Source organism: Rhineura floridana, chromosome 1 (genome assembly GCF_030035675.1).
Source record: "Rhineura floridana isolate rRhiFlo1 chromosome 1, rRhiFlo1.hap2, whole genome shotgun sequence".
Lineage (NCBI taxonomy): Eukaryota > Metazoa > Chordata > Lepidosauria > Squamata > Rhineuridae > Rhineura > Rhineura floridana.
Window position 1 is genome coordinate 298,321,199 of NC_084480.1, and position 27,071 is coordinate 298,348,269.

General features: G+C 43.3%; 1 pseudogene; it reads right to left on the minus strand.

Moving 5' to 3' along the window:
• Positions 1–18,251: 18,251 nt before the first annotated feature.
• Positions 18,252–18,370, minus strand: LOC133375757 (5S ribosomal RNA; annotated as a pseudogene).
• Between the last annotated feature and the right edge of the window lie 8,701 nt (positions 18,371–27,071).

The following is a 27,071-nucleotide window of genomic DNA, read 5'->3' on the forward strand; positions in this document are numbered from 1 at the left end:
CTTGCATTGAGTCTGATGGCAGCTTAGCCTGTCTCTGCCGCTTTGAAAGGGGCATGCAGAAAACAGCAACCAAAATTACATCTCCACTGTTGAAGGCAGTATGCCTCTGAATACCAGTTGCTGGAAAACACAAGTAGGGAGAGCGCTGTTGTACTCAGGTACTGCTTGCAAGCTTCCCAAGGGCATCTGGCTAGCCACTGTGAGAATGGGATGCTGGACTAGATGGGCCTTTGGCCTGACCCAGCAGGGCTGCTCTTATGTTTCTTGTAGGAGTATGAAGTGACAAAACTGATGATGTGGATAACCTGGTACTGCATGGAGTGAAGGCAATGTTAGACTCAATTTATGCATTAAGTAGAATCCCTACACTGCACTACTTTACAGGGGCGTCACTACCTGGGTGCGGAGGGTGCGACCCGCACCCAGGTGTCACCATGAGGGGGGTGACACCCAGAGCCGCCTTGCCCCGTGCCATTGCCCAGCAAGGCTGCTCCAACTCCTCCTCGGAGGTGGGCGGGCGGGCAAGACCGGGAGCAGCGTTGGCGGGGCGAGGGAGGCGTTCCGGCATTCCCAGGCCTTCTCCAGCTGGGTGCCACTCCAGCGCGTGCCCTCCCAGGGGCATGGACGGGGTGGCTGGTCTCGAGTGCGCGTGCACGCACACACAAGCCCAGCCACCTCGTCCATGCCCCTGGGAGGGCGCGCACCGGAGGTCTGCACCCCCCCCGCAACCCCGCTAGTGACACCACTGCTACTTTAGGCTGTAGGTGATGGGAAGTTGCATGGTTGAATGAACCCTAATAAATATGTTCTATCTCCACTGTCGGAGGTAGCATGCTTTCAATTCCAGTTGCTGGAAACCACAGGAGGGGAGATTGCTGTTGGCACCCAGGTCCTGCTTACAGGCTTCCCATAGGCATCTGGTTGGCCACTGTGAGAATGGGATACTGGACTAGATGGGCCTTTGGCCTGATCCAGCAGGGTCGTCTTATGTTCTTAAAGAGTTAGAATATCTTGTGCATGAGAAAAGACACCAGGAACCACTGAGATGCCTAGGAGAATCAACAGGACTCCACTCTTTTTGTCATTTTCTTGGCAAACAATCAATCAAGGTAACCAAGGCAGTCTGAGTCGCAACAGCAGGCCTAAAGCCAGATTGAAATGGGTCTAGATCAAGAATGGAAGACCTGTGACTCTCCAGATGTTGTTAGAATACAGCACCCAACATCTCTGATGACTGTGCTGGTTGAGGCTGATGGGAATTAGAATTCAACACTATGTCTAGAGAATCTGTTCAATACAGGACTGTCAGGAACTGGATGGGACTCACCACCATCACCACCACCACTGAGCTCCCAATTTATTAATTATTTTATTTATTTATTATTTGATTTATATCCCATCCTTCCTCCCAGCAGGAGCCCAATTTATGGATTTAAGTCCGGCCATAATAGTTAGACAAATCAGTCTGTTCTAAAGAGGGCTCCATCACCTCCTTCAATGCGGCTGAGACCACATCCTCTCTTAAAGAGGAGTTGACCGCTTCTTTAACAATACCTGCCACTCCCTTTTGGCTAGATCTTAAACACCAAAAGGGGCCAAGGCTGAGTGTACAAGCAGCAGGCTGGATTTCTCAGTGCAATGTGTTGGCATCCTCAGCCTGCAACAGTAAAAATGATCCAAGCGAGTGCAATAAAATGATACTAAAGGAACATCCTGCTTCTTCTGTGCTGTATTTGACCTGGAGTCCAAGTCGGATTTTATCTGCAAATTGCTGAGCAAACAAGTCACAGCAGGTTGCTGAGGATTCTTAATAATACTTAACAAGTGGGGGGCCTGTAGCAAAAAGCTGCAGTGTGCAGCACTCCTTCTTAAGACTCTAGCCAGTCAGTCATGCCCTGTTCCACTACACGCAATTCTATTAACCACACTCCCTGTTTTTCTAGTTTTGCTCGTCTCAACTGTCAGCTTTCCATACCCATTAAGAACATAAGAAGAGCCCGTCTAGCCCAGAATCCTGTTCTTGCAGTGGCCAAGCAGATGTCCATGGGAAATCCACAAGCAGAACCTGAGCAGGAGAATACTCATCCTCCTGCGGTTTCCAGCAACAGGTATTCAGAATACCATGCTGCCTCCAACTGTGGAGGCAGAGCATAGTCATTGTGGTTAGTAGCCATTGATAGCCTTACCCTCCATGAACTTGCCTAATCCTCTTTTAAGGCCATCCAAGTTGGTGGCCATGATCACTGCCTCTTGTGGGAGCGAATTCCATAGTTGAACTATGCAGTGGGTGAAGTAGTCCTTTCTCTTTTCTGTCCTGAATCCTCCAATGTGCAGCTTCATTGGATGTCCCCGAATTCTAGTGTTATGAGAGAGAAAGAAAAACTTTTCCCTATCCACATTCTCCATGCCACCAATAATTGTATATACATCTATCATGTCACCCTTTTCTCTAAACTAAAGAGTCCCAAATCCTCCATCCCCTTGATCATTTCAGTTGCTCTTTTCTGAACCTTTTTCAACTTTACAATATATTTTGGAGGTATTAAGGATCGAGCATGTTCAGTCCTCACTGGGTTGTTTTGGGGCTCCCCATTCCTTACATCTTTTACCCCCAAAGTTTTTGTAGTTCTGAAAACCCCGGGGTTTCCTGGAGCCTCCCCTCTTGAGTGTGAGCAGTGCAGCTGAGCTATGTAAGGCTCCACATTCAGAGAATAAGTTTGCTATTTGTATACAGGATATGGAGCATTGATTTAAAGCAACAGTAGGGAACTTTTTCCAGCTCCAGGACCACATCCAGTAGCAGCTGGGGGGTGGTGACTTGCACTTCACCTCCCACTGCTGCACCTGGACAATGCCAATGTCCCCACCACCTCATCCCTTCCCCTCCCGGTAATTAGCAGTGGGTCCACAGCTGGGAGGTCAGGTGCTTGGTGGCACCTCTCCCTGCCAGCTGCTACTACCACTTTCCCTTCTGGTCAACCTTGTGAGAGCCACGTGCCAGATGCAAAGGTAGGTGGAGCAATATGCATAATTTTCCCTTTGTGTAGTGGACTAGCTTCTGCACATACTTAAACACCCCTCCCTATCCTCCATCCAGGCAAGCAGGAGGCATTATCAGAGTTCAACAACGCATTCCAGCTGGTAAAAAAAAAAAACCTAGTGTGTGAAGCAAGGGCCAGTGAGGGGTGTGGCCTGAAGACAAATCTGAGGGCCAAGTAGGGAGGTCTGGAGGGGCACATTTGGCCCCCAGTCGTGAGGTTCCCTGCCCCAATACAGAGTGCTTCACATCCTTAGAACATCCTACCTTGTACAGGGAAGGTCAATGCAAGCATCCTTACTTGCCCTGGAAAGAGTCAAGTCTTTGTTTCTGCATCTTGGGACAGGAGAGGGAGAAGCAATGATGGAGCGCAGGACTGAGGTGAGTACAGCCCTGCAAACAATTGGCATGCCAGAGCTGGCTGGGGCTAGATTCCCTCAGTGGTACCACCAGGCCTCTGCTTAGCAGAATGAGCTAGAGGATTCCCAAGCATAATCAAGGGATAACTGGGGCTATCCTGGGGCATACGTGTATGTGCATGCATATTCAAATGTAAAGAGGTTCAAAATGGCTGCTTCATGGTGAGACATCACCCAACTATTATCAATTTAGCAATGTCAAAAAGTGTGGCTACTAAAGAAGTAAGTAAGAAACATACTCAAATTCTTAATGCTAAAAATAATGTCAGAGCCATACTGTAGGATTCTCAGCTCTCCTGGTAACGTACAGAACACAAATACACCAAACCTAATAATCCAAAATGATTTGGCAAGCATCTCTCTTTCAGTGTAGTCCATGTCAACTAAGAAGAGAATCCTACTGAATTCAATGCTGCCTCTTCCAATTGTTCTGAAAATGCATAGTACAAGGGGAAAACAGTGTAAAAAGCCAGGCATAAACAAGAAGGAAGGAACTCTAAGGGGATGGAAGAATAAAGCAGCTGAATAAAATGAGGTTGAGGGCCACCTGTTGTCCCCTGGATGCAGATTGCTCACCTACCATGTGTAGAGCTGCAGCACTAAACTCTAGAAATGTAAGACGGTTAAACGGAGGTAGTTTTTAAACACTCCTAGTAAAAATAAATCCAAATAATATCCACATCTTTTCCTCTCTTGGAGAAAAGCAGCTGGGAATTGGGAGGGGGGGTTCTAAGAAAAAGAAGAGAAGGCTGGCAGGACAAAATTGCCAAATTTGCCCCCATTCCTGCACTTTAACTTGGAAACTCCTGAAGCTGCTTTTGTTGAGCTGGGGAAAGGTCAAGGGAAAGATGCCCATGTTTGTGTTTCATGCCAAGGTTTTCTATTTATTTAACAAAATGTGTATACTGCTTACTGCTTAAAAAACAGCCTCTAAGCAGTTCATTAAGTACAGTGTAAAATATTCACTTAAAAATACCAATGAAAAGAAATGTAAATACAAATAAAATCTGTAATCTTAAAACCGCTATACATAATAAAATGACATGCTAAAATTGCATGTTAAAATTATATGCCTGGATAGGCTTGCTGAAACAAAAAAAGTTTTTGCAGGGGCCAAAAGCAATGCCTTGAAGGTTCCCGCCTAATGTCAATGGCCAGGGCGTTCCGAAGAGTAGGTGCTGCCACACTGAAAGAGCAATTCCTTGCAAGTGCAGAACGAACATGAAGAGCCTCTTTGTACTGGGATTATATCCCATTATGTGTGATTGACTGGGTAATCCAGGCAGGCTTTGCATCAGAAATCCAAACTGCCTGAGCAGTGGGTCTGTTGGTTAAGGCTCCAGTCATCTTGTGTTTCATCGATGTCTGCCCGCTTTGCATTTGTTTCAGGATCCCTGTCTGCCAGAGCTTTCTGGCTGATTTGCTTCCATAACTGATGGTCTACCCAGAGAATTGGAAAGCATTCATCTGACGGTTGCCTTCAATCCTCAGTTTCTCTCTGAGCATTATTTCATCACCATAACAACCAGGCACTCTGTTTACGTTGCAGTTGCAATCACCCTAACCTAGAGTATCCCTTTTCCCTGAAGTGACCCTTTTATTTTCAGAATTAATTAGCCCAGCAAGACTGCACAAACGTAACATGCAAAGTGATTATCCTTATTTTGTCAGGACTGGAAAAACAATTATATTTGGTAGCTTTTAATTAAATATTAAAGGGAAAGCCTCTCCTTTATCTTTTTTTTTAATTTTAATTAGCTATTATGCAAGTGCCAGAAGGTACATTATGTCATTTTTGGAAACAAACTGCAGATTGTGGTTCTGGGCGCTCTAATGAGTTTGCAGAACTGATGATATGGACAGCGTTTATATCATAGTGTCATCCCCGCTTGTGGCTTAAACCTTGGTGAGTTGTTTGGGTAGGTTTTCTGAAGACATGTTTTCTTCACCAACACCTCCTCATTATTATTATCAACATAAGACTCCTGCTTTTCCCACAGTAGCCAATCAGATACTGTAGCTTAATGGTAGCGAAAGGCTCCCAGTCCAGTACCCGGCAACTCCAGGTAGAGCTGGGAAAGACTCCTGTCTGAAATCTTGGAGACCAGCTGCCCGTCAATGTAGACAATACTGAGCTAGTATTGTTTATGTTGCCTAATATTGTCAATGGTCTGACTCAGTGTAAGGCAGCTTCCTGTGTTCCAATGCTCCATCTCCAGGGAGAACTGTGAAAGACGCCTGCCTGAGAAACCCTAGGGAGTATCCAGTGGTAAAAAATGGGGTGTCAGTACTCATACCTTCATAAATGTGCCCTGGATGCCAACACAAAATGGTTGCCATGGGCAGCAAAAAAAAAGAGGTGACAGTACCCCATACCAGTGAGTAAACTTACAAAAAGAGTCCTGGAGGAATCCAACCAACACATGCTATCAGTGCAAGGATTTACACTTGCACAATGGAACTTTCCCTTCCTCCTCCCTCTGCACTCCCTAAATATATTCTAGAGGTTCCCCCAACCATCTAGAGCAGATTTGGGCAGGCCACAGGGCATGCGGGAGGGGGAAAGTTCTATTGGGCAAGTGCAAATCTTTGCACTCACAGGATGTGTTCGTTGGATGCCGCTGCCAAAGAGTCGCTGCCCATCAGAGTGGACAATACTGAGCTAGACAGAGCAATGGCCCAATGTCTCTGAATAGTCCACAACCAGGGAATTAAGGCCAATATTTCACCCAGCACCTGGTATTAAGCTTGGAGAGCCATTAATAGCAAGATCCTCCATGAATTTGTCCCTTTTAAAGCCATCATCACATTCCATGGCAGGGCATTCCACAAGTTAGGAGTTAGGGTCCAATACTACCTGGAGTTATATAGGATTGTAGCCTCTCATTTGCACCAGGCCCAGGAGCAATGAAAAGTACAAGAATGCTAAAATGGAAAAGGCTTGTGTGAGAATGTAAGAAGATCCTGGCCAAAGATCGTCTAGTCTAGCATCCGCTTCTCACAATGGCCAACCATATGACTATGGGAAGCCGGCAAGCAGGACGTGAGCACCAGAGCACTGTCCCCTCTTCTAGATTCCGGGAACAGGTATTCAAAAGCATACTGCCTCTGACCATGGAAGCAGAGCATAGCCATCACGGCTAGCAGCCTTATCCTTCATTTATTTGCCTAATCCTCTTTGAAAGCCATCCAGGTTAGCAGCCATCACTGCCTCTGGTGAGAGCAAACTATTATTTATTTATTTACTTATTTATTTGCTTTTCTCACAAACTGACCCAAAGCAACCTACATTAAAATTTAAAACATACACGATCAATAAAACCTAAAAACACATCAATACATTAAAACCAGCTAAAAACAAACACAATTTAAAAAAAACCTAAAAACACATCAGTACAAAATAAAGGACAGGGCTACAGGTCCCGACCCACTAAAAGACGCCACCATTCACTAAGGCCCCGCACATCAAGGGCCAAAAGCCTGGGTAAAGCAGAAAGTCTTTGCCTGGTACCTAAAAACAAATAAAGATGGAAGATAGCAGCAGGTGTGCCTCTCTGGGTGGAGATTTCCACAAGCAGGGGGCAACCACTGAAAAGGCTTTTTCTCATGTTGCCACCCTGTGAACCTCCCATGGAGGGAGCACACAAGAAGGGCCTCAGATGGCAATAACCACATTCGGGTTTGTTCATATGGGGAGATGCAGTCCTTCAGGTATCGGGGTCCTGAACTGCAAAAGGCTTTACAGGTCAAAACCCACACTTTCAACTGAGCCTGGAAAGTAATTGGTAGCCAGTACAGTTGTGCCAGAATTGGTGTTATATGTTCAGCCTGACTTGTCCAGGTCAACAATCTGGCCACTGAATTCTGCATCAGCTGCAGTTTCCAAATCGTCTTCAACGGCAGCCCCACGTATAATGCATGGCAGTAGTCTAATCTAGAAGTTGCCAGAGCATAGACAACAGAGGTTAGGCTGTCCCTGTCCAGATAGGGATGCAGCTGAGCCACCAGTCAAATCTGATGAATGACACTCCATGCCACTGAGGCCACATGAGCCTTAAGTGACATTGGTGCATCCAGGAGTGCCCCCAAGCTATATATTCCATAGTTTAACAGTGTGATGAAGAACTTTCTTTTGTCTGTCCTGAATCTTCCAACATTCAGCGTCATTGGATGTCCATGAATTCTAGTGTTATGAGAAAGAGGAAAAAAACCTTTCTCTATCCACTTTTTCCAGGCAGTGCATAATTTTATACACTTCTACCATGTCACCTCTTATTTGCCTTTTCTCGAAATTAAAATTAAAATTAAATTCATTATAATATTATGGATAAAAGAGCCAGTTAAAACATCTTCAGCAAAGAGAAATGTCTAAGCATTCTTCCATGCAGGTCATCCCAACTCTGTCCATCTGCTTTCTTAGAAACCGGCTTGCAAAGCCATCTGCATTAGCTGCACTGATTTGCACCAGTGCCATTGCTCTGTGACTTTGGAAGAATCACAGCAGCATGTGGTGACTGATACCCAAAATGAAAGATTGCTGTCTAGCGCATAATAGAAAATAGGGAGCATGCTGTGCTGACGTGCCAGCCTGTCCCTCTGTTACCTTGTTGGAGTCTCAACAGGCAGTTATCTGTGATGATAGTAAATGATAAACACTTTTATTTATTATTCACTAATCTCCAGGGTTTCAACAGCGCTCAAGGAGGGAATAAAAGACTGCTTTTGAAAAGACTCCCTCTACAAACGCCACAGCAGGTAATATCTCTCTCTGCAAAAGGCCAGCGGTGTTCTGGATTGCGTTGCCAGATACTTAAGTTCCAGTCCACAAAGAGTCTAGGAATGGGGGTGAAATTCAATTCAGCTCACATTTAAAGGTGAACCTGCCTAATTCACACTTTCTGAAACAATACACAAGCTGAAACACAGCCATCCTTTAAAATTCTGAATTTTGCAATGCAGTTCTCCAGCTAAGTAGCACATAAAAATGCATATACGAGAGAATAGGGTGCATAAAAATACACAAATCAGTAAAAGTAACACAAAAATGAATTATGTTATGAGGAAATTGCTTGCAAATACATGAATATTAGGCAAAATTGCATATAACATTTACATATTAGGATAATTATGCACTGAAATGCTGGTGAATTTTCATGAAGACCTTTAGAAAAATAATTCACAAACTGATGTAGAGAACTGAATTTAAGAGTCACACATAAGAACATAAGAAGAGCCTGCTGGATCAGGCCAGTGGCCCATCTAATCCAGCATCCTGTTCTCACAGTGGCCAACCAGGTGCCTGGGGGAAGCCCGCAAGCAGGACCTGAGTGCAAGAACACATCTTTAAGTCTGTATGAATATGGAAGCAGGTGCCTGCAAATGTATCTCTAGCCGGATGGGAAATCCCCAGTGCCAGCAAGGAATGGATGAGAAATTCAATTCAGCTCACATTTGAAGTAGTATCTATGAAATTTGAACTTTCTGAAACAACATGCAAACCAAAACATAGTTATCCCTCAAAATTCACACTTACCCAAACAATGTTTTCAAAAATGCATATAAGCTGAAAGTGTGCATAAAAATGGATATATTGGTGAAAATAGCACACAAGATATGTTATATTAGGGCAGGGATGGCACCAGGCATGACTGGGCCCTTGGGAACCAGCCTGCCCTGGGCCCATAGTAGTATTTTCTTCTATGTCTTATTTGACGAACCCAACTGTGGCCAAATATAGAAAAGCTTTTACTCTGGCCAGATTCAATGCTTTGCCATATGCCCTGCTTGATGGTAGGTATAATAGAGTACCCTATCAAGATCGAGTTTGTCCATGAGAAGCACGGGAGGTGGAGACTATTGGACATGTTCTTTTGAACTGTCCTTTTTACCGAGACCTCCGGCACGTTCTTATTACTCCTATCTTATACGAGCTTTCTGTAAAATCTGAAGCTGACTACCTCCATCTTTTGTTAGCGGATACTAGCCCAATGGTGACACTCAGGGTAGCTAAATTTTGCGCAGCGGCCACCACCTGCAGACAGAAGATCTTAGATATGAATCAGTTATTTTAATTATTGGTTCCTTTTATATATTTTAGTATTGCTAATTTTATACATTTTATGCCTTCTAATGGTTTTATTGTAAGATGTAAATCATATATTGTGTAATTTGTGTAATTTGTGTGTTGTGTTCATACTATGTTGGCTGGTCCATGACCGAAATAAATAAATTAATTAATTCATTCATATAAAATGTTATTGAGAGAAATTCACACTAAAATGTTGATGAAGTTTCATGAGAATTTTTTTAAAAAAACGTTGCATATTGCTGCAAAATGTGGAGAATGTAATTTAACATTAGAAACAGAGAGAAGTGAAAAGGATATATCCTTCTATACTTAGTGCCAGCATATACCAGCACCCAATTCCCCCCAGCCTGATCCAGCAGTGAGAGATGTGCACACAAAGCTATTTTTTAAAAAAAACTGAATTCCCACAGGTCAGTCATTTTGGAAGGGAGATGGGAGAAAGGTTCAGTATCCCAGCAGGATTCTGTCATTTGGCACGGCATGAATTTTATTGGACTGAAAGAACTCCTGTATGTCTTGCGAAAGTGTAGCCAATGTGATGCCCTCCAGATGCTGTTGGCCTCCAGTTCCCATCTGCACCAGCCAGCATCACCAATAGTCAGAGATGGTGGGAGCTGTAGTCCAACAACATTCAAAAAAGCACACTGTTGGCTATCCTTGCTGTATAACTAAAATGTAAACCCTTTTAAACGTGACTATTGTCTGTCTTGCATTGTTGTTGTTATGTGCCTTCAAGTCGACTACGACTTATGGCGACCTTATGAATCAGCCACCTCCAACAGCATCTGTCGTGAACCACCCTGTTCAGATCTTGTAAGTTCAGGTCTGTGGCTTCCTTCATGGAATCAATCCATCTCTTGTTTGGCCTTCCTCTTTTTCTACTCCCTTCTGTTTTTCCCAGCATTATTGTCTTTTCTAGTGAATCATGTCTTCTCATTATTTGTCCAAAGTATGATAACCTCAGTTTCATCATTTTAGCTTCTAGTGATAGTTCTGCTTTAACTTGTTCTAACACCCAATTATTTGTCTTTTTCGCACTCCATGGTATGTGCAAAGCTCTCCTCCAACACCACTGCTTTTTTCACTGTCCAACTTTCACATCCATACACAGAGATCAGGAATACCATGGTCTGAATGATCCTGAATTTAGTGTTTAGTGATACTGTTACGACAGGACCTTGAACTTCCTCATGAGCATAGCTCACTAGAAATCCAAGTCCCAAAAAGAGAGCAGCAGGATCTTTTGCTGGAGTTAGCCGCACGTCACCCCCCGGAGCATGTATAATTTTACCCTTAACCCAATAACACATACACTGAAAGTAAAATAAAGAGTGGTTTTATTAAGAGAAGAAACAAGAAAAAAATATTGCAGTTTACAATTGCAGTTAACAATGAGCAGCTTTCTAGCTATGATTCATTCATTCAGCAACACTGGATAGACTAAAGCAAATAGACTAACCCTATAAACACTTTCACATTAAGCTCATCCATACAGGAAGAAAAAGAAAGAAAGAAAAAGGCCCAGATAGTTGCATATACCTTTCCTGGAGAGTTGCTGCAAGCCTAAAGCTGAGAGAGAGAGACTTTCGTATCTAGCCCAATGAGCAAAAGCTCCGCCCTTTGTAACCAGCGCCAGATTTGAAAGTTCTCACCCAAATCCATAGCTCTGAAATTATCCCAAAGATGCTAGCGTGCGTTGATAAGAAAAGCAGTTGTTGCAGCCCCCCAGAAGAGGAACTAACTTCCCCTTCTCACTCCTCATGTTTTATACCTTTTCCTAACTAAACTGACCCCAAAATAAACCCAATGTAAATGTGATCAGGAAGGTGGGAACCCACTCATTTCCTGATAAGTTCCCGGATGATAGGTGTGATCTCCCTGCTGTAGATCCTGATGATTCCCCAAGGTTAAGATTATCATAATCCTTGTGTAAAACAGTTTCTTTGTTTGACAGGAGTTTATCCTGTCTTCTCCAAAGGCTAAGAAATGCACAACACCTCCTAGTTTGAAAGGAGCTATTCTGTTTCCTCCTGATGGCCTAGATTATCATATGCATTTCCTTTGTTTGAAAGGAGCGCCTATTCTTACTGGGTGACAAATCCAAATTTCCATGGGAGTCAGGAAGTCTATACCTTCAGGCATTGCAAGATATGTACTCAGAGGTCACAGAGGGGCTGTTTCCCAGGAATCTTTGCTGTTGTAGGCCTTTTCAAACTCTGGTTCACTGAGATGAATCAAAGATTAAAAATTCCAAATATTTGATACCTCATAACAATACAACTTTGCATTTGAGGACCTTTTCTAGTTCTCTCATAGCTGTCCTCACCAGGCCTAGCCTTCTTGTGATTTCTTGACTCTTGTCTCCATTTTGGTTAATGACTGTGCCAAGGCATTGAAGTTCAATGTCCTCATTGTCAACTTTAAAGTTACATAAATCTTCTGTTGTCATTACTTTAGTCTTTTTGACGTTCAGCTGTAATCCTGCTTTTGTGCTTTCCTCTTTAACTTTCAACAGCAGTCGTTTCAAATCGTTACTGGTTTCTGCTAGTAGTATGGTATCATCTGCATCTTAAATTATTGATATTTCTCCCTCCAATTTTCACACCTCCTTCATCTTGGTCCAATCCCGCTTTCCGTATGATATGTTCTGTGTACAAATTAAATAAATAGGGTAATAAAATATATCTCTGTCTCTGGTTTTTAGAAACATACTGCCTCTGACTAGGGTGGCAGAGCACAGCCATCATGGCTAGTAGCCATTGATAGCCCTGTCCTCCATGAATTTGTCTAATCTTCTTTTAAAGCCATCCAAGCTGGTGGCCATCACTGCGTCTTGTGGGAGCAAATTCCATAGTTTAACTATGCGCTGAGTAAAGAAGTACTTCCTTTTGTCTGTCCTGAACCTTCCAACATTCAGCTTCTTTGAATGTCCATGAGTTCTAGTATTATGAGAGAGGAAGAAAAACTTTTCTCTATCCACTTTCTCAGTGCCATGCATAATTTTATACACTTCTATCATGTCTCCTCTGACCCGTCTTTTCTCTAAACTAAAAAGCCCCAAATGCTGCAACCTTTCCTCGTAAGGGAGTCGCTCCATCCCCTTGATCATTCTGGTTGCCCTCTTCTGAACCTTTTCCAACTCTATAATATCCTTTTTGAGATGAGGCGACCAGAATTGTACACAGTATTCCAAATGCAGCCGCACCATAGATTTATACAACAGCATTATGATATCGGCTGTTTTATTTTCAATACCTTTCCTAATTATCCCTAGCATGGAATGGCTTTTTCACAGCTGCCGCACACTGGGTCGACATTTTCATCATGCTGTCCACTACAACCCCGAGGTCTCTCTCCTGGTCGGTCACCGCCAGTTCAGACCCCATGAGCATATATGTGAAATTTAGTTTTTTTGCTCCAATATGCATAATTTTACACTCCGGACTCTCCTTTTGCATCTGTGCACATCAGCCTCTGGGCTTTCTTTTGGGTTTGACCCAGCTGCGTCATTAGTCACAGCACTACTCGTACTTGTCCTTTGTTCCTCCCCAGTGGGTCAGTGAGTGCCTTCTGACCTAGGGGTCTCATCCTCCAGCACTATCTTGTGTTGCATTTTGGATACACTGTTCATAGGGTTTGCATGGTAAGAGGTATTCAGAGGTAGTTTACCATTGCCATCCTCTGAGTTTGGATGCATCTTAGTCTGGTGTCTCAGCTTTGACCATTCGGCCTCTTGGTCTAGACACCTAACGGCATTGCTTTCAGCTTCTTCAACACTCTCAAACCTCCTCACCACTTTAAGGTGTGCATCCTAGAGGGGGCTGTCCTGTGTTAGCAACATTTAAAAAATGACACATATTTGCACAAAGGGTAGTCTTACAGAGTAACCCTGTGCATGTTCACTCAAAGGTAAGATCCACTGATTTCAATGGGCCATACTCCCTAGTACGTGGGCTAAAGCCTTATAAAACACTCTTAGAATTTTATTTTATTTTATTTTTTAACCTTGTAACATTTCTATCTCACTATTTCCCCAAGGAACTTAAGACAGAGCACATGGGATCAGCAAAATCAAAGTGGTTATATTCTCAAGACATTGCTAGGTTCATTGTATATTCAAACGTTTCCTACCCCAGAGCATCGTTGGAGCCACATTAAGGTACTAACCTATGGGCTAGGTGCTCCATGTCCACACTGCTTAGAGATATGCGTTGACAAGCTTGGTTGATATGTTGGACTTGTTCTGGTTTTGCTCTTGATTTCCTCCACCCTCTTTCTTTTCCTGTGTCTGACATTCATTGTACTCAAGTTCAGTAAAATCACTTTTTGATTAACAGTACATGCATGATCTCATTCTGATGGGATCTAATGAATCTAGCAGCTCTGTGGCCTTGTGTGCTTATGAGGATCTTGAATTTTCACTCGCTTATCTTAAAGGGAGGAATGTACAACATCAGTCAAGCTTTTTTTCCCTGCATCCTTATCTTAGGCAAACTTCTCTAATTTTTTCATTTCTCAAATACGTCTTCAGCTACTGGAGATCTCAAATTGATACACAGATCTCAAAGCTGCTTATATTATGATAATTGGTTATTAACTGGAGACCTGTTGCTGAAGATTTTGGCTGGTTTATTCAAATAAATATGAGAAATTTGCCCTCCTGTTTCCCCTCTGTTTCTTTGACTTCCACTTTCTAGCCCATCTTGAAAACTCCCTTGGCTTCACTAATAGAAATAGCAAGATTGGTGAAAGCATTCCCTCAAAGCAGTCAGAATATTTGTGAACACTCTCTGTTGTTACAGGAGCCTGAGTTATGCAAATACTCAAGATATCTAACCTTCTGGACCCATTCATGAGAATTCTAGATTTGGGGGGCATATTATTCTGCTTAATTTTGGATCTGAATCTGACTAGAGTTATCTACTGGACATCCCTCTGCTCAGACTTGTTCAGAGGACTGGTACACACTGATTGGATTATCAGTGCTATCACTTGCATGGCCCAGATCTCTAGGCCAGTTTGGTTCCCACACTTTCCCCCCCACAAACCAGTTCAATTTAATTTATTTATTCGACCTTTTGGTCAGCTTACCCACAAACCAGTTGAAACTTGCTAAAGGTCTTGGTAGACCACTTAATGGTTTTTCTGCCTGTTGTAGTAATTGTAATGCACTGTGCAAGGTGCTGTTGGATTTTAATTGTATTTTGATTGCTTCTTTTGTTTATCATATATTATATCTTACTGTATTCCATAGAATTCAAATTGTAAATCACAAAATACAATATAAGAAACAAAAGAAGCAGAGCTTGGAAAAGTTACATTTTTGAACTACAACTCCCATCAGCCCCAGTCAGCATGGCCACTGGATTGGGCTGATGGGAGTTGTCGTTCAAAAAAGTAACTAGGAGTGCCTTTTACCAGCTTTGGCTGATAAGACAGCTGCGGCCGTTTCTGGACTGGGATAGCCTGACCACTGTTGTCCACACATTGGTAACCTCTAGGCTGGATGCGCTCTATGTCGGGCTGCTCTTGAGGTTGGTCCGGAAGCTGCAGCTAGTGCAAAATGCAGAGGCGAGACTGCTCACTGCAGGTAATTGCTTAATATTTTGCAGAATGCCTTCAGTTAGGTCAATGCATTTTATGTCAATGCATTTGTTGTTGTTATTTGCCTCCAAGTCTACTACGACTTATGGAGACCCTATGAATCAACGACCTCCAAGAGCATCTGTCATGAACCACCCTGTTCAGATCTGTAGCTTCCTTTATGGAATCAATCCATCTCTTGTTTGGCCTTCCTCTTTTTCTACTCCCTTCTGTTTTCCAGCATAGAAAGAGGGCATAAGAGGACACAGATTTGCATCAAATGTGCATGTGCTTATATATATGTATAGATGCAAACTAAGAAACAATTTCTATAATTTAAATAGAAATAGGATACATTTCCCCATAAGTGAGGAAGATTGTGACCAGGTGGCTTGTGTGCCTGCTCCATCTGCTGACTGCTAGCTGTTGATGGACAACTTCAAGGCCTATACTCTCCTTTCTCATGAGTCTTTCAACCAGACTTGGACCAGACAACAATCTGGGCCGGGATAGCTTATGGACTGCCTGGGGCTTTATATCCCATCTCTGAGATCATCCAAAGACCATCCGGAGGAGCGCTGTTTGTTGTCTCCCAAGTTACTTAGATCTGACTGGCCTCAACTAGAAGTTGGGGTTTAGGGTCTCCAGTCCCATGCTGTGGAACATTCTTCCAGCAGAGATTCAGCAGGCATCTTCACTTTTATCCTTCAGGCATCTCTTGAAGAACTTCTGATGCTGACAGGCCTTTGCAGCTGTTTAATTTTTATTTTTGATTAGCCAGTCACCTTAATAATTATCTGTATTTTTATTTTTTGAAATGGTGTTTCATGTTTTAATGTTGTACACTGCCCTGATTTTTGCTATGATAGGTGGCATAGAAATATTTATTTTATAAATAAAATGAAATGAAAAGAGAACTCCTTCAAATAGAGGATTGCCCACTGTAAAGGGGGACACTTAATCACCTTGCTACTGGCTCATTCAAAGTTAGCAGAACAAGAACAAATTAACAAAACATGAAATGTCATTAATTTACTGTGTACAATAAAAATACGATGCTTGCAAACTTTAATGAGTGGAATCAAAAGTTGTTTGAACAGACTTTCACTTGCACAAAGAAAGTCAGACATAGCCCAGCAGCCTTTTGATTGCTCTTTTGATTGCTCTTTTGATTCTCCCATACTTCTAGGCTTTGCTTTCCGTCTATGGATGGTATTGAATGCTGGTTTTACTTACAGTAGACCCACTGATGTTAAAAGACATGAGTAACTTTGATTCATTAATTTCAGTGGGTCTGGTCTGAGTAGTACTTAGTTGTAGACTACCCTAGGACTGCAAAAAGGGCCAGTTTGGGCAAGGACCATAACCAAATCTAGAACAGGCAGTAACCTGGCTGTCTAGAATGAATTAAAATGGTTGATGCAACCAGCTATATTTTCCCTTACTGTGGAAACGAGGGCTCTAAAGGCAACATCCGTTGGGCCACCATTTTTAAAATAGGCCTGCTCAATGGAAGTTGCATCAGTGCAATATTATGACCATCTTTCAAAGGAATTATTTCAGCCTAGGACACTCCCTATAAAACTTACTACCAATGGAGACTGCACATATCTTTGTAGGATTCTGCGTTTGTCATTTGGGTTGTTAACCTGGTGGGTTTAGGTATAAAAGGAGAAAGTATTTAATATAGTTAACTGACCTATTGGTAAGCTTCATCTCACTTTTTGATGTATTTTAAATGAGTATGGTTTATTGCTGAATTGCTAGTGTTATGTTGCAGTGATATACGTTCTGTTATGGTTATGTATGATTGTAGACTGCTTATTTTCTGTTTCTGCTTTGAGCACAAATGTATTTGTGGAAAAAGTGGTATATAAATAAATTGACTATGACATGATTATGCTTTGCATGCAGAAGGACCCAGGTTCAATCCCTGACATCTCCAGGTAGGTCTGGGAATGTCCCCGATTTGAATCCCCGGAGAGGCACTGCTAGTCACTGTAGTCAGTACTGAGCTATTTATTTATTTATTGGATTTCTTAGTCGCCCATCTGGCTGGCCATCCAGTCACTCTGGGCGACGTACAAAATGAACAAAATAACACAAAATGACACACCAGTACTATAACATTAAAATCTAAAAGCGATAATGATAAAATCTAGCCCACGCCAAAAGCCTGCCTGAAGAGCCAGGTCTTCAAGGCCCGGCGGAAACTCATCAAGGAAGGGGCCTGGTGGAGATCATTTGGAAGGGAGTTCCATAGGGTGGGGGCCACAATTGAAAAAGCCCTCTCTTTAGTCCTCACCAGTCTAGCTGTTTTGACTGGTGAGATAGAGAGAAGCTAGATGGACCAATAGCCTGACTCAGTATAAAGTGGCTCCCTATATTCCTAAAAGTTGTGTGTGGGGGAGCATCAGGGTCTACACTGCATGGTTCATATGCTGCATTCAATTCAGTGGGTCACAAAGTTGTGCAGGCCTGAGCTTGCCACAGAGCCTTGATGTTGTATTGATGCACATGCTATTCTTTCCTCTGTGTAATTATGTTGGCTTTATATTTCATTTGTCATCCTCATGACTCACTTGCCCAAGCCATGATAAACCCTTGTTTCTCATTATATCACGCCTTCAAGATCAGATCTCTATACCCTGTCAAGCCTTATCAAGAATCTTATCTAGATCATCTTGAGACTCCATTGTTTAAACATTTTCTGTCTGTCTCAATTGCCTGCAGCTTAACTTCCCTCAGCTATCCACACCAAATGCTTCTGCTGAGATCATCCATCTGAATAATCAGTGCATGCTTCATGCCACTAGGCTCTTGCTCTCAAGCTCTTTGCAGTTCACCTATTCATCTGACCTTCTCTGGTTGGCACGTTATGTCTGCCAATAAACACACTAAAGGACAACTACAGCCACTTATGGAGCTGGCCATTGTCAGGATGCAGCCATGTGATGAATTTAGGGGTGGATATTTGATTTTGTTTGCATTTTAATTGTTGTTGTTATATGCCTTCAAGTTGATTATGACTTATGGTGACCCTAGGAATCTTTTTTTATGTATATATTCATAGGGTTTTCATGGTAAGAAGTGTTCAGAGGTGGTTTACCATTACTTTCCTCTAAGCCTACGGCACCTGGTATTCCCAGGAGGTCTCCCATCCAAGTCCTAACCAGGCTTGACCCTGCTTAGCTTCCGAGATCAGACAAGATCGGACATGTTCAGGGTAGTATGGCTGTAGGCTGCATTTTAATTAGAAACTACTTAATTCACATTTGTCAAACCAATGCATGAATTGAAATATAGCTCTCCTTCGAAACCTGCATTCCTTTGAGTTTTGTTATGTAGTTCTCCAAATAATATGCACAAAATTGCATATATTAGGGGAAATGTGCATAACAACCCATATATATGTGGAAATAACATACAAGAATTATGTTATCTTGGGGGAAATGTCTACATTAGTTAAAACTGCATACAAAGAATGTGTTCATTAGGATAAATTCACACTAAAAGCCTGATAAATTTTCAGGAGGATTTAAAAAAAAACAACCCACAAATTTCTACAAAAATGTAGAGAACTGAATCTAAGATTAGAAAAAATGAGAAACTGAGAGTGAGGGCACAATCTAATTCACATTGGATTGCTCTGTAACTGAAATGACAAGGGAGACCCAGATTCAAATCCTCACTAAACAATGTTGTGACATTATAACTACTAGGCGGGTCGGCTCCAGAAGGTGGTGCTTGGGGAACATTGCTCAACACCCTGGACTCCCCAGTATGGGGTTCCACAGGGGTCAGTTCTGTCCCCCATGATGTTCAACATCTACGTGAAACCGTTGGGTGTGGTCATCCGGAGCTTTGGAGTGAGTTGCCGTCAGTAGGCTGATGACACACAGCTCTATTTCTCCTTTCATCTTCTTCAGGTGAGGCTGTCAACGTGCTGAACCGGTGCCTGGCTGCAACAATGGACTGGATGAGGGCTAATAAACTGAGGCTCAATCCAGACAAGACTGAGATGCTGTTAGTGGGTGGTTCTTCTGACTGGATGGTGGATGTCCAACCTGTTCTGGATGGGGTTGCACTTCCCCTGCAGGAGCAGGTTCGTAGCTTGGGGGTTCTCCTAGAACCATCTTTGTCACTTGAGGCTCAGGTAGCCTCTGTGGCAAGGAGTGCCTTCTACCAACTTCAGTTGGTGGCCCAACTACGTCCCTATCTGGACAGGGATAACCTGGCTTCAGTTGTCCATGCTCTGGTAACCTCCAAGTTAGATTACTGCAATGCGCTCTATGTGGGGCTGCCTTTGAAGATGGTTCGGAAGCTGCAGCTTGTGCAAAATGCAGCAGCCAGATTGGTAACAGGGACCAGACGGTTCGAACATATAAAACCGATTCCGGCCCGCTTGCATTGGCTGCCTTTATGTTTCCGAGCTCGATTCAAGGTGCTGGTTTTGACCTATAAAGCCTTACATGGCTTAGGACCACAATACCTGATGGAACGCCCCTCCTGACATGAACCCACTCGTACACTATGCTCAACATCCAAGGCCCTCCTCCGGGTGCCTACTCGGAGGGAAGCTGGGAGGGTGGCAACAAGGGAGAGGGCCTTCTCAGTGGTGGCCCCCAAATTATGGAATGATTTCCTTGACAAGGTGCACCTGGCACCAACCCTGTTATCTTTTTGGCGCCAGGTCAAGACTTTCCTCTTCTCCCAGGCATTTTAGCATGTGTTTTTAAATTGTTTTTAATTTTTTTAAATTGTGTTTTTAAATTGTTTTTCGTGTTTTAAAATTTATATATTTGTTTTTAATGTTTTTAATTGCTGTAAACCGCCCAGAGAGCTTCGGCTATGGGGCGGTATATAAATAAATAAACAAATAAATAAAGGCTATAATACCTCTACTATAAGAGACAATATACCTCTGGATACCACCAGGTTGCTGGGGCCCATAAGTGGAGAAATAGTAGTGTGTTCATATCCTGCTTGCATACTTCCCATCTATATCTAATTATCTCCTGTGAAAACTGAATGTTACCCTAAGTAGGCCTTCAGTGTGATCTAGCAGTGCTCTTCTTATGTTCATAGTTAGACCTTGGACCAGTCACTATATCTCACCCTAACCTACCACACAGGGCTACTGTGAAGATAAAGCAGAGGTGGAGGTGAGAACCACGTACCCCTCCTCGAGCATCTTGGAGGAAAGGTGGAACACAAATATTTTTCTTAGCTCAGTGTTGAGTAGAGCCAGGCCTATCATGAGCCACTCATCTCAGGCAGCAGATTGGGAGAAGTAGCCATATGTGTGCTCCCTCCACACCACTTGCCCAAACCCCTGCCAGGCCACTGTAGTGAGCACCCACTCTTGCCATCTACCGCCATGCTGCTTGAGCTCCTGTTGATGGTAGCTACCTGGATAGGTAGCTCAGGAGAATAATAGAATAGTAGAGTTGGAAGCGGCCTATAAGGCCATTGAGTCCAACTCCCTGCTAAGTGCAGGAAGTTGAGGCAGCTTGTTTGTGGTGCCTGCAGTAAGTAGCAACTGCTGTGGGGCACAGCATTTCAGATTAGAAAAAAATGAAAAACTGAGAATAAAGGCCCTATCTTGTCTCAAGTGGCAAAGTGGCTTGGGCCAGCCGTGGTGTTGAGTGCATGTTGTGTGATCTTTACCCACCACCTTGAAAGAGGCGGTGATCCGACCACTCTTGAAAAAGCCCACCCTGGACCCATTGGTTTGTGACAACTACCGACCGGTTGCAAATACCCCCTTCTTAGGAAAGGTGATTGAGAGGGTTGTGGCGCAGCAGTTGCAAGTACTCTTGGATGAAACAGATTGTCTTGACCCATCCCAGTCTGGGTTCAGGCCTAGTTATGGGACTGAATCAGCCTTGGTCGCCCTGATGGATGACCTTTATCAGGAGAAGGACAGGGGGAATGCGAACCTGTTATTCTTACTTGATCTCTCAGTGGCTTTTGATACCATTGACCATGGTATCCTTCTGGGCCAACTTGGTGAGATGGGTATTGGAGGCACTGTTTTACAGTGGTTCCGATCCTATCTCCAGGGTTGCTCTCAGAGAATAGCATTGGGTCCCCTCGCAGTTGTGCTGTGGCATGCCGCAGGGTACTATCTTGTCCTCCATGCTGTTTGACATCTATATGAAGCCTTTGGGAGCGGTCATCAGGAGCTTTGGGGCAAGATGTCAGCAGTATGCTGATGATACCCAGCTCTATTTCTCTGTAACATCTGAATCAGGAGAGGCCGTGCAAGCCCTTGACCGCTGCCTGGACTCAGTGGTGGGCTGGATGAGGGACAATAAATTGAGCCTGAATCCTAGCAAGATGGAGGCACTGTGGGTTGGTGGTTCCAAGTTCGGATAATTGGTCAGTTGCCTGCTTTGGATGGGGTCATACTCCCTCTGAAAGAGCTGGTCCATAGTCTGGAGGTGCTCTTGGATCCATCTTTGTCGCTAGAGGCCCAGGTGACCTCCATAGCTAGGAGTGCCTTTTACCAGCTTTGGTTGGTAAAACAGCTGCGGCTGTTTCTGGACTGGGATAGACTGGCCACTGTTGTCCACACACTGGTAACCTCCAAGCTGGATTACTGTAATGCTCAGTATGTGGGGCTGCCCTTGAGGTTGGTCTGGAAGGTGCAACTGGTGCAAAATGCAGCTGTGAGACTGCTCACTTGGGCAGGGTATCGCCAACATGTCACCCCGCTGCTGAAAGAATTGCATTGGCTGCCCATTTGCTACCGGACCAAGTTCAAGGTTCTAGTTTTGGTGTACAAATCCGTATACAGCTTGCGACCAGGATACCTGAAAGACTGTCTTACCCCTTATATACCCAGTTGATCACTGCGCTCTGCAGGTGAGGGCCTTCTGCAGATACCATCTTATCAGGAGGTCTGTTCTGCACAACATAGGAAATGGACCTTTAGTGTGGTGGCACCTACCCTGTGCAATTCCCTCCCCTTAAATATTAGGCAGGTGCCATTTCTGTTATCTTTTCGGCGCCTTTTGAAGACTTTCCTCTTTCAACAAGCCTTTTAAGTTCAGACCTATCCCAGTCTGCATCTGTGTTGGAATTGCTTTTTAATATATATATTTTTAAAAAACCAATGTTTTTTAACCCTTTTAAAAAGATTTTTCAAAGCTTTTTTAAAAACTGTTTTTAAATTGTTTTGGTTTGGTGTATTTTAAGGTCTGTTTTTATGATGTTTTGATGTGTTTCAACCACTTTTGTTTGCCACCCTGGGCTTCTGCTGGGAGGAAGGGCAGGATATAAATCAAATAATAAATAAATAAATGAGAAAGTCCCACTGAATTCAACTGAAATTGCTTCCATGTAAGGCCCCATCTGCACTATACATTTAAAGCAGTATTTTTCTACTATAAACAGTCATGGCTCCCCTCAAAAAATCCTGGGAACTGTAGTTGTGAAAGATGCTGAGGGTTGTTAGGAGCAGAGCTTGGAAAAGTTACTTTTTTGAACTACAACTCCCATCAGCACTATCCAGTGGCCATGCTGGCTGGGGCTGATGGGAGTTGTAGTTCAAAAAAGTAACTTTTCCAAGCTCTGGTTAGGAGGGCCCTATTCCTCTCACAGAGCTCCAATTCCCAAATTCCTCTGGGAAGAGGGATCGACAGTTAAACCACTCTGGGAATTGTAGCACTGTGAGCCAAACAGGGGTCTTTTAATAAGTCTCAGCATCCTTATCATTGTTCCCAAGATCTTGGGAGGAAGTCATGACTGTTTAAAATGGTATAATACTACTTTAAATATATAATGGAAATGGGGCACCTAAGTGTACACAGATTTAGTTCCTCCCAATGACTATAAATCATTTATCCACAAATACCTTCTTCTTCCTCTATGTCTTCTTCCTTTCTCTTCTTCTTCTTCCATATAGCTCCTGTTAAACTGCATGTTAATGGTTAGTTGGTGAGAAGAGATTATAATCTATACAAGACTGGGTGGGAATCAGCAGCATTATCTCAGCAATTAGGAAGTTTGCTGAGACTTTCACTTATCCCTAAATTGACAAAGTGGTAGTCATATTATTATTTCAAGAGCCCATTGCATAATGTTCTCTGTTAGTACAAGCTCCCTTACAAGCTACAATAGGAGTGCCAGTGAAGCTAAGCTCGAACAACAAACAAAATGTCTTGTTGCAAGTTTTGCTGTTTGACTACATTGAGTTACATTGCTATGGTTTCTGCCTGACATGACTTTGGATGGCAGTCAGAACGCCAACACGAAACAACCTTCATGTGCACTCGTGGCTGTGAATGGTCCCTGAATAGGTAATTCGCCTATAAGTATGGAGGTCCAAGATAAGAGCCTGGCAAATTGTGCTTGATAGAAATGGTGGTCTGGCCACATTTGAACTGGGAGGCAGAGGTGGGTTGGTGGGTGGAGAGAATTGTTGAATTAGCGGAAAGCACCTTGGGAGAGCCAAGTTTCTCTGTGACAGTCTGACATTTGGTTGGGGAAGCTGACACAGGCCATGGCTACATTTATTTATTATTTATATCCTGCCCTTCCTCCTAGAAAGAACCCAGGGCAGCAAACAAAAACACTAAAATAACTCTGAAACATCTTAAAAACAAAAGACTTAAAAAATTAAAACAAAACATCTTTAAAAACATATTAAAACAAAGCATCTTGAAAAACATTAAAACAAAACATATTTTTTTTAAAAAAACAGCTTTAAAAACCTCTAAAAAAAAGTAATTCCAGCACAGACACAGATTGGGATAAGGTCCCTATTTAAAAGGCTTGTTGAAGAGGAAGGTCTTCAGTAGGAGCTGAAAAGATAACAGATATGGCGCCTGTCTAATATTTAAGGGGAGGGAATTCCGCAGGGTAGGTGCCACCACACTAAAGTTCCACTTCCTATGTTGTGTGGAAAGGACCTCCTGATAAGATGTATCTGCAGGAGGCCCTCACCTGAAGAACGCAGTGATTGACTGGGTATATAAGGAGTAAGGTGATCTTTCAGGTATCCATTTGATAATGGTTCCTGAAAATCTTACTCTGACTACCGTCAATCACCCTCAGTTTCCTCAGCAACTCACAGCTGAACATTAGATTGTTGGACAACTGGGTGTTTGTTGTGGTAGGGTGGTATAACTTGTAGAGTCTGAGCTAGTGTTCTGTTATGTATGCAAGTGCAGTGATTAAGAGAAAGCACTGTGCTCTGCAGGCTTGGTGCCAGTGGCCAGCCAGGTTGGGCACTGGTCTGAGGACCCAGGAGCTCACAGGGGGCCCTTACCACCACCAGCGCTAGGGCTGGTCACCTCCTCCTGGTGCCCGTCTTTGTTCTGGGGACCTGTTGCTACAACCTCCTCCTCCTCAGTGTTTGCCCATCTATTCAGTGGCTGGAGGCTCCAGGTGCTCTGCCATGAACCCTTCCACAGCCACTACCACCAGAAGCATGTCAGGCCCCACCCCCTCAGAAGCAGCCTCCATGATGTGGGAAACTTCATCTTGTGGACACCACAGTGGCTATGATGTCTATGGGGTGCAGTTTCCCACACCATGGAGACCTGATGTGCTCCTGACAGCAGTGGTTGTGGAAGTTCTTGTGGTGGAGCACCTGGATCCTTCAGCTGCTGAAAGGATGAGTGAGGTGCAGTGCCAACAGGCCTCCACAGCAATGAAGACAGGTGGTGGGAAAAGGTTATCAGCCCGGTGCTGGTGGTGGTGAGAGGCCCTCCTTGGAGATCTGGAGCTTGCCCTGGTTGGCTGTAACATTCCTCATTCAATACTGTGCATTGATTGGCTAGGTCTGTGCTAGGGATGGGGGAGAAATTCAATTCAGTTCACATTTTGAAGCCAAATCAATCAAAATTACACTTTCAGAAACGATATGAGAACCAAAATGCAGCCATTCTTCAAAATCCACACTTATCCAAATTTTGCAATGCAGTTCTTCAACCAACGTTTGCAAAAATGCATATATATATGCATATATATATAGAAATGAAGGTATTAATAAAATAGCATAAAATGCCTTATATTAGGAGAAATTGTTTGCAAAAATGTGTACATTAGTCAAAACTGCAAACAAAAATGTGTTGATTAGGAGAAACATGCACAAAAATGGTAAAGAATTTTCATGAGGATTTAAAAAAACAAATTGCAAATTGGTGCAGAAACATGGAGAACTGAATCTGAGTTTGGAAGAATAAGAAACAGAACTGAAATTGACAAACCCTTCTATCCGTAGTCCATGTTTATGCTACTGGCCTCCGAATCCCATGGCAAATCATTCCACAGGCTAGTTATATGATGAATAGTGCAATCCTGTACAAGTCCTCTCAGAAGTAAGACCAATGACTTCATTGGAACTAACAGAACAATCCAAAGCAATCCTACTGAGAGGAAGGGTGGGATATAAATCAAATAAATAAATAAATCGTGGAAGCTGGCAGAGGGGGGCAGTGGAAGAGGAGTCAGGGGAAAGCTCTGTAGCATCCACTCCCCATTCAGGAGCCATTGGCCCAGCTGAACGCAGGCTCCGTCAGGAGTTGTGTGCGGGAGCTGGAAGAGAAGAGCTGGCTCCCACAAATAGCACTACCAGGGAGTAAGCAGTCCTCACTGACCCCCAGTTCAATTGTTTTCCTCCACCAACCTTTTTGCCAGTAGAATGCTCATGCTGATTGGGACCCATGGGAGTGCTCCAAGGGGGACTTGGATACTCCATAAATCCCCCATGGCTCCTCCCCACCACACCCCGGAATGCCCCATTTTTGGGGCTACTGCCAGCTGTCTGTCCACAGGGCTGGCCATTCCTAGTGGAACCTGGCAGGGCCAGCAGGGTCCTGGCACCGGCACAGTTCAGCAAGAATGGGGGGGGCTTCTGCTGGTGGAGCCTGACAGTGCCAGGAGCCTGTCAGCTCATTCGGGAGTCTGCCACATCCAACTCCTCCCAGTGCATCATCAACTCAAGTTGGACTGCTTCCTTAATCCTAGATAATTGAGTTAGAATTGCAACCTAAAAATATAAAGCAAGATCATATCCATAACTGGGCAAACATATATTTTTCTTTTCATGGCTCCATAGTTAAATATAAGCTTTCAGAGCCCACGTCATCAGATGCATGAGGTGTGAGAAACAGATATATAAATAGATAGAAAGTCTTTCAACTGATAACTCTTCAAGCACTAACTGATACTCTTAGATGTTTTTGTTTATTAAGTGATATCTAAATCTTGTTAAACAAAACAAAATAGAGAGATAATCTAACTGACAACACTTCATGCATCTGATGTAGGCTTTAGTTTCAGGGTTGTATTCAACTAAGTCCTACTCAGAGCAGACCCGTTGAAATTAACAAACCTAAGTTAGTCATGTCTATTAATGTCAATGGGTCTACTCAAAGTACAACTAGCATTGAATACTACCCACAGTGACCATGAGCCTAATTTTGCAGACATACCTCTTGAAAAGGCTGTCAGAGGACAGTCCTCTATTTGAAGGCCTACCTGGTTCAGATCTAACTTAAAGATAAAGAACTGTAAGAAGGGAGAATAGGGGGCTTGAAGTTGCCCATCAACAGTTAGCAGCACCTGGATGGACAACAAACTGAAAAGGCACACAGGACACCTGGTCACAGACTTCCCATTATATTGAGACGTGGTTCTATTTAAATGACAGGCATTGCTTCTAAATTTGTATCTTATAAGTTGGCACATGCAAATTTTATGTAAATCTTTATCTTGATGCATTTCCTCTTTTTTGATTATGCTTTCATAAACCTAACTCTAGTCCAGAAAATGTATGCCTCAGTCACCCCTCTGGAAATAAAGATAGTGATGTTAAGGACATAAGACATTTTCATACCTTATACAGCAACAAACCAAGGATTGCTTCTGAATATTCATTCAACAGTAGGATAGAACAATCACTTCTGACCCTCTGACTAGTGTGCATATA